We start from the raw sequence: 9,264 nt of genomic DNA, 5'->3' as shown, positions 1-9,264 counted from the left end.
GAGCAACGTGACCACGAGTATATCCTACACGATTGTGATGTCATGCGAAGTTACTCAGCAAGGATAACAGTATTTTACCTTGTCTGTGTGAAAAGCAACCCAGAGAGGACACCTCAATTCAGTGCATGTCACGGTGCCCCTCACCCTTCTGTTGCTCGCATGGACAAACAGACGCTAACAATTCCTAATCATTTCAGGAACAAAAACTGTTTCTGTCGACTGACTTGGAATGTTGATATTTTTGACTGGTTAGCATGGTTAGTGAGGCAAGGAATCAGACAGATATTTTGTATGATTTTTTTTTCTTTTTAGGAATGACACAACATAAGGCGCGAGACTAGTTGACAATGACGACATCAATGCGTTCAAACCAGCGTTTTGATTCGACGAGACCTCTACCAGCAGGGAAGTGATCTGATCAAACATACTTGTCTGCGACCCATTTTAGAATGGAGAGGACGGAGACGCGGAAAGATTTACACTCGGTGGAAGAGGAAGCTTTGAGCGAGAGCATGGAGGTGACTCCCCCAGACAATCTCGATATCTCTGAGAATGTAGCAGCGCCGAGCGATTGCTCCTCCCCTGTTCCACAAGAAAATGGTGTATCGACACCACGCGAGTGTGAAACTAATGACTCACCAGTGAATAGTCCCAGCGACGAACTGAAGAAACAGAAAATGCCAAGCAATGTTCAACTCAGTGAAATTTCTGGGAGTGCTGAGAATTTACCCGCAACTGGACTGGACAGTCCAACTTTGCAAATCGCAAAAACGTCTTTAGATGCTGCGAGTGACACGCCGAAAGACGCGGAACGGGACTCTGAATTGACTCAGAGCAGCGTCTCCACGACAGACACGCACGGGTCCGGGAGCGCCGGGAGTGAGGGCAGGCCGTCCGGCGGGTATGACCATTGGACGCGGGACGAGCTCATGAAAGGACTTGTGCCTACAATCATTTACATCAAGGACAATGCCGGCAAGGAACAATTTCAGTGCAAGCTTTGTGCAGTGTCCTTCGACAACCACTTCGACATCTACATCCACATGCGAATGCACGGCGGAGAAGACGGCATGCGAGTTCTAAATGAGCAGCGGATTATGTTGGAGAATGCAGGTAAGGGACAGGCGACGGTGAAAGGTAGGCCATATCAGTGTGCCATTTGCTCACGAAAGTTCAAATTGCCGAGGTCGCTAATTTTCCACACTGACCAATATCACAAGGGCGAAAAGAACGTGCCCCTCCAGCTGGTGTCTGGCAAACAAGTTAGTCCAGAAATCTTGTCCGAGTGGAAGACAGGACTGGCGCCGCCGGCATCCGTGGCAGGGGTCTCAAATCGGAGTGCCCAAAAGCCGACAAACATACCTCCAAAAGCTCAACGTGCTAATCACACTACACCTGTCTACAGACCGCCGCTTCCCCCAGCGTATGAGGGGAGTGCTACCGCCGCATTGCCATCGCACGCGCCATTTCGCGATGGAATTATGCCACCGGTCGGGATTGAAAAAGGCTTACTACCACCTTCGTATGATACACCTGTAGTAGAAGGCAATTATGGAGCTGCGATAAAGAGAAACGTTTTGTGTGACAAAGAGGAGAATGATCCCTTAGATTTATCGCATGGTTCCCAGAAAAACGTTGCTAACTATCTTAAATCGAACCAGGTACCACATGCCAAAAATCGCGGCATGCTATTACCTGCAGCAAACGAAGACACTTTCCTGGACACTTTGCCAGACGCTGGCCCCGCGTCCATGGGCTTAGAGCATCCTCTGGCTCCAAGTGCTGTATATCAATCGTCTATTGACCGAATCGATAAATTACGTTATGCACAAAACTCTATGCATCATAAACCACCTCCAGAATTAGAAACCAAAAAGGCAAATCGAAATAATTCTCCATCGCGCCTTCTTTGTTACGAAGACGAGTTGCTGAAAAGACCAAAATATGACTATCTAGATGAAAATGACAAGTTCGGTAGCGAGGTGGACGATGTTCCAGACTCAGCATCATGGCCGCTGTTCCAGCTAGAGTTAGAAAGACAGTTCCACGTCGAGTGCGACTTCGCAGAGTTGCAGTTGAAAAGAAAATACCGGAGGCTTGGGCTCAGCAGCGACCGCATGAGGAGAACCCGCAACGCTCGATTTCGTAGAGAATTTTCGTCGATTATGAGTCTCGACGTCAACCCGTATCTGGTACGCGAATGGGCGGCGAAGGAAATGGGGATAGACAGTTCGACGGAACCACTCGACGACCTCGCCAAATTCCCGGACACGACCAGCGACGTGGGCCGAATCGAGAAGGACGCTTTTCTGGATAGGTTTGGCGATAGCGACCTCGGACAGAACCATGTAACTTTGCCATCATCTGAAGAATATCGACGCTCCTCTCTCGGCTATGATCAGGAACAAATGTATGCCAGTCGCTTCTCTCGAAGCCCGTCCCCTTTGCCCGCCAATGATTCTCTTTCGGGTTTTCCGACGAACGGACAAAGCAGGTACATACCATTCCGTCCACCTGCCCCCTTTGGCCAGGACATCGGACCAGAGGCCAATAATGAGGAAACTTTTATGCCACCCGACTACGGGAAATGCCGCGAGGGAGCAGACCCCCGGACGTATCCCTCGCAGAAAGGGAAGGCCATCACATCGCTTTTGTCCCAATTGCTCACTCGTCCGTCTTCATATAGGCCTTGATATCATATTACAATCTTACCTCTATTATCCGGCAATGTCGTGACGTACGGATAAAACGATCTACGGGTAAATCGATTTGGCCGGGTATGGGAAGAACAAAGTTTATGTACTTGTACACGTAGCTGCCGACTCAGCTAGACATTTAGTATACACCGCAACGGTGGTGTAATCCATGCTATAGCCTAATTAAAATTATAGTCGTTATCTAAAGGAAATTGAAAAATCTTTATGTAAAAATTCATAACATATGCTTCTTTTTGGAATATTGTAGGTAAATCGTGTGAGGTTTGTAGATGTTTTTATTGAGTTAGAAATCACTTTTTTTTTACGTCCTCACTGCGTGAACAAATCTTGGTGATAGAGAAGTCCGAATAAGAAATGGCCGGATTATCGAGGTCGGACTGCATTTTTGGAACCGTGCTCATATCCGAAATTGAGAAATGTTTGTTCATCTATGAAGAACTTTGAGAACTGTGACAACTACAGCCACTATGATATGTAGTCTCGCAATGATGTTTCTCAGGAAATTAGATATTCGGTTACACAAGACAGACAAATAAGTCAGACATCATGATTCTTTAGAAAACACAAAACCCAGCGAGTTTTAGAATGAAATGTCGAGGTTCTCTTTTCTTTTCATTTTAAAGAAGGCATGATAACCAAGACTAACCATGATATCTAGGAAAAAAGAGTGATTCTTTTTTTCTTTTAGCTGAGTCCATTAATGAAGTTAACATTCGATGAGAGCTTTGTAAATATACACGTAAAAAAAAAGCAAAAGTAAGAACGAAGGGAAGTGATCTACTGAGGTTGTTTTAGACTACCGGAAATTGATAGATATTTTTTGCACCTTATCTAAGACAGTTATATGATTTTTATGTGTCTGCTCCACCTGTTAATATGACAATGATACAGTAAGAAACGATCCACACGAAAGTTGCCCATGATATTTTATTACATATTTCTTAAGTTGTAAAAACAAAAGTATATCGCATCTGCTTATTTGGTTTGTAATCATCGCTATCTATAAGATACACTTGTTACTAGGAGACATTGCAGCTCCGTCATACATTTTTACAAGGTGTGCATATACTGGGGTAATGGCATGTTGAGGTGGTATACGTAAGTCATGTAAGTGAATTATGATTAATGTGGAGCTACAGTCACGATCATACGCACATGTATCTTGGAGGTAGACTATATTCTAAACGTTTTATTTTCTTACAATTTTTTGTTTGTTTGGAGGTGTGATATTGTGCAGTGTTTGGATACAATATACCTTTTCTTCTTCACAAGGTACATGATATTCCATTTTTTTACATTTTTGCTAAACTTATATCGTCATGTAAAATCTTATATAGTTAAATTGCTCTCGAGCAAAATTAACTTTCGGTGCGGTTGGTATTCATAGTTGAAATTAAAAGGCAAACACTTTCTGAATAACCTTCACCTTTGTTCGTAAAAGGTTATGCAAAAACAATTTCATCAATGAATTAAATTGCTGTGATATATGACATAAATAATATTTTCATGTATTTTATACAGATTAACAATACATGCTTATAAACATTATGAAGCTATACTTGATATAATTATGTCAATGTGGCAGCAATTGACCTTCTCATGACATGTTAATCGGTAGAATTAGTACATCTTCTTGAGTTGTGTAAAAATGACAGAGGAATACATTATTCTAATCTCTAATTCTAATCGGTGTTATTCACATTTGTTTTGTAACACAGAAAACTGATTAAAAATGACATGATGATGATGACGTTAACGAGGGATTTAAAACATATACATAATTATATAAATGAGTATATATCATATTCCTCTGTAGTAGTTCATGACGATTGTTCTTTAGTTTAAAGGGACTGTACAGTACTGGTTGAGGTAAGGGATTCATGTTTTGAACATTTCTAAGTGAGATGATGAGAAACCTCTTACGAAATTTGAAAGAGCATGTAATTTTAAGAAGGATTCAATGTTTATAGGTTTTGAAATGGCTGAGATATCCAAAAAAGTGATAATAATGAAAGGCGACAGGCCACAACTTTATTAGGATCTCTTTGTTTCACCTTGATTTTGGATATCTCAGCCATTTCAAAACTGATTTTCATCAAATAAACTTTTGATACCTTTTAGAATTGCATGCTCTTTGACATCTCATAGAGTGGTTTCTGAATATCTCGCAAAACGTTAAAAGCTGAATCCTCACCTCGACCAGAACTGTACTCACCCTTTAAGTCTGTAATTAATAAAGGCTGTGACTTCGATTAATTAACACTATTTTAATCCCAGCCGTCATCGTAGCTATCTGAGTATTACATGTAACTTTGTTATTTCTAGCTTTCTGGAAATATTTCATATAACATGGAATAAGAATGATATTCGAATTGGTGTCAAGACAGTGACATTTATTTCCAATTTTTATTTTTATTTAATTTCATTTTTGTTGGAATTCAAGCTTGACGATCTGGTGCACGCTTCTTTTGGATTATCAGAAAAAAAAATTTAAAAAAATGAAGTACACACGGCTCGATGAATAGTGTTTGTGCCCTTTATTTCATTTTAAGTTTGAATGTCCTTTATACTTCAAGATATCTTAGAATAAGCTTTATATATGTTATCATATATATGTATATATATATATATATATATATATATATATACATATATATATACATATATATCTGCAAAATATGCACACCTGTCATGAAGTGCTGTAACTGTAACTAGATAAGTTTGGATATATAACATGATTTGGCACTTTTTTCTTTCGAGTGATATATATATAATTATTTGTATATATAACAAAATACAAACTTTGCTCATTATTTTACAGATCACATTTTTTGATAATGTAACATCCAAAACTAAAGAAAAAGGGGGGGGGGGAACATTTCGGGGATGGGAGTGGGAGAGGCTAATGCCACATTTTTACTAAAATGACAAATGTTCTGAGACCAAATATTGATACAGTTCATGATGAACACACCTATAATTTTGTTGTCAACTACAGTGTAAAATGAAAGCCAACGTTAATATAGGGTGCTTGATTTTTTATCCCTTTTTTCAGGAGTACTGCCCCCCCCCCCCCCCCCCCACTGCAGCACCACCGGCTCCCAGGGGCCTGATCAAACGACGCTAGAAATGTTCAAACTCAAATAGCTACTCATGCACAATTGTTTACTTTTTGTCTGGTAATGAAAGCGAGTTTCGACATACTTCCGAGCTGAACCCTTTCTCATCCCACCCCGCTCCTATCTGATAATAATGTACAAGCATATTAACAACATGTGAACTTGGCATCCCACGTTTAAGGGACTGCTCTTCTTTGATTATTTTTCTGTGCTTTGAACCGGTGGTGGTTAATACGTCAATAATCGCTTTTGCGAACGAAGCATTCTGGAAAATGGGAACAACACAAATTTTGCATACATGGATGTGCGTGTTTGCATTTGCGCTTGCGCTTGCGCGCGCGTGTGTGTACGGTTTAACGTGTATGTGTGTCATGATGGGAGTAACTTTGTTTGGTAGACTAAAGTTGGTTGACTAAAGTGGGAAGGGAGATCTGAATATGGAAGGGTTTTGATGGTTTTAATAGTTGTAAAGGTATATTGTTCGCATGGGTAGTTTGGGAGAATCGGATAAAGTTTTAAAAGTATATCTTATTTAGGAAGGGTATATCCAGGGACAACTGGTTTAGAGGTGACTTTTGTTTCAGATATGATATACTGTCATTTATTTTTTCGGTTGGTAATTTGGTATGCTATTTTAATTCCACCTGTTACAATGAAAAATGAAATGTGTGTCTCAGTTGTTTCCCTTGTTGATGTCTATTTCCAAGTGCGGAAATGTTACCTCAGGCATTTTTTGTTGTTGTTAAGATGTATAAATATGCCAAACTGAATAATTGATTTGTTATTATTTGAATGGAAGTGAATAAACATTTTTGGGGAAAAATGTGTATATCTGAGTTTACGAGAATACAAATTTCTTTTACGTAAGCAACGTCCCATTTTTTTATATGTGCACCCCCCTTTTTTTAAAGATCTTGGTGACTTTAATGCAAAGATGTCATCTCCATGGGGCGACCCGACCTAGTTCATTCGCTGTTCATGTACCAATATTGCCGGCAGGGAGGGGCAAATGGTTCTTTGTGAAGAAATCATTCAGTTGGAGAAGTATTGTATTTCCTTTCTGTGCATTTCTTTTTTCTTTGACAAAGAATTCAGGCAGAGACCAAGCACAAAAGATGGAGAAATACATGCATTCAACAATAAACATGTATTCTAGGCATGCTGGAGAGATAGCTAGTCTAATATGCCGTCCTATATTCTACGTGTACATTCAACCGGGCACACTGTCTGCCATATAAATTCTAATTCTATGAGCTCAATGAAACGACTGTGAACTCGGGTGCTGAAAAAGGTCACTTTTATGAATGCAAAGGCCGTCGTCAACAAAAGCCTACTTTTGCCTTGAAAGTTTATGAAATTATTCATGCATGGAAGGGGATTTCCAAATCGCCATAACCTATACGGATAAACTGAACAAGAGAAGTTACCATGTTTGAAAGAGAAATACCAGGCACGATGAATTTCGGCTCGGCTCAATAGCTTTGCATGAGGGTTGCCTGCTTGTTCATCATAGAAGGCTATTTATCGTTTTTCACTACCTAACCTTTGTAAAAAGCAGACGCTTTGTAAACACGCACAAAATTCACCACACACAACCGATCACGTATATCATATATATATATATATATATATATATATATATATATACATATATATTGAAACAAGAGAGGGAAAACTGACCAGAAACAAATAATAATAAATAGTGAGAACTTTGAGCAAAGAAAATGGGTTTTCATCGGGATTCGAACCCGAGACCTCCGGATTACTAGACCGGTGCTCTACCGACTGAGCTATTGAAAGCCCTAGATCGGTGTTCGTCCCAAACCATTAACTCTCTTTGCTCGTGTGGTCAGAAGCTATAGTGTGTGTATGTGTGCCACACACACACACATTAACCTGACATAAACCCAAATGATGTAAATCAACTTTGGAATATATGTGAGGGATCGCCGAAGCGATGCAGCTTTTTGTAATATATTTTGAAACAAGGAAGGAAAAACTGACCAGAAACAATTGTAATAATAAATAGCGAAAACTTTGAGCAAAGAAAATGGGTTTTCATCGGGATTCGAACCCGAGACCTCCGGATTACTAGACCGGTACTCTACCGACTGAGCTATTGAAAGCCCTAGATCGGTGTTCGTCCCAAACCCTTAACTCTCTTTGCTCGTGTGGTCAGAAGCTATAGTGCGTGTATGTGTGCCACATACACACTTTGCTCAAAGTTCTCACTATATATATATATATATATATATATTGTAGTTGTTCCGCGTATTGGCAGTACTAGAAATAGCAATAATAAAGTCACAACAGAGGAATGCAGGGAATGCATTGATAGCCAATCTTGATTTAATGAATAATCCGAATTTTCGAGGAACCTTCCTCTTCTTCAGGGATGACAGTGCGAATCGCACTGTCATCCCTGAAGAAGAGGAAGGTTCCTCGAAAATTCGGATTATTCATTAAATCAAGATTGGCTATCAATGCATTCCCTGCATTCCTCTGTTGTGACTTTATTATTGCTATATATATATATATATATATATATATATATATATATATATAAAGACAGTAGGACAAAAGAGAGACACAGCATTCTGCTTTGCACTATATAGCCTCTGATGGCTGCTAAAGTTGAGATATTTTCTCCTAGACGAGAGCGTACTTACGATCACACAAAATCAACCAGTGTATCCTTTTTTTTTCTTTTGTTAGTTGTAGCTCAAATGCTTGAAAAGCTGAATTTGTAATGTAAACATCGAGACATTGTTGGGAGCTGAATGAATCTTTTCAATAAACGACTGAATACACACACACTCACACACACACACACACACATACACACATATATATATGTATATATATGTAGAGAGAGAGATACATACATACATACATACAATGTATATGTATACATATGCATACATGCATAAACATGTAAGGCTAACGTGGCATTTAAAGGCAAAACATAGTTCAGGTACGCCTGCAAAATTGTCAAGTTTCGCTCCAAAATGTACACGTATGCCTAAGAAATGTGTGGAATAACGCTGTAATAACAAGATATTCGTTGGGTAAAATGCGAAATATTAACCAGAAATGTTCACATCTCAGAACTTACCCGATTGGTGTCAGGCTAGATCGGACTCGGGGACAACTCGGCCTCGTTTTGATGGCGGGGCCGAGTTGTCCCTCTGGATTTTACAGTGTTGTACTATTGGAAGCGCTTCGCGTTCTGGCTGATCGCAGATGGGCCGAGTTGATACAACACGCGCATCAAAGAACCTCTTTGGTGCGCCTACAAAATGAACGTGCGCCTTTGTATAGAATAGCGGCGATCACGAACTGCGTATAAACTGTCTGAAATAGGGCCGAGTTGTGCTTGAGACCAAGTTAACCTGGATCCTTCTGGAATAAAAGTCGGTATACCGACT

At 39.9% G+C, this 9,264-nt stretch overlaps 1 non-coding gene across 1 annotated transcript; it reads right to left on the bottom strand.

The window, feature by feature from the left end:
- Positions 1-7,563: 7,563 nt before the first annotated feature.
- On the bottom strand, positions 7,564-7,637 carry Trnat-agu (transfer RNA threonine (anticodon AGU)). The gene has a single exon. It is a non-coding gene; the product is annotated as a tRNA-Thr (tRNA).
- Between the last annotated feature and the right edge of the window lie 1,627 nt (positions 7,638-9,264).

Source organism: Diadema antillarum, unplaced genomic scaffold (genome assembly GCF_040938485.1).
Source record: "Diadema antillarum isolate AM-2024a unplaced genomic scaffold, OU_Dant_1.0 seq00001410_RagTag, whole genome shotgun sequence".
Lineage (NCBI taxonomy): Eukaryota > Metazoa > Echinodermata > Echinoidea > Diadematoida > Diadematidae > Diadema > Diadema antillarum.
The sequence above is the reverse complement of the archived record's forward strand: the minus strand, read 5'-3'. Positions and strand labels throughout refer to the sequence as shown.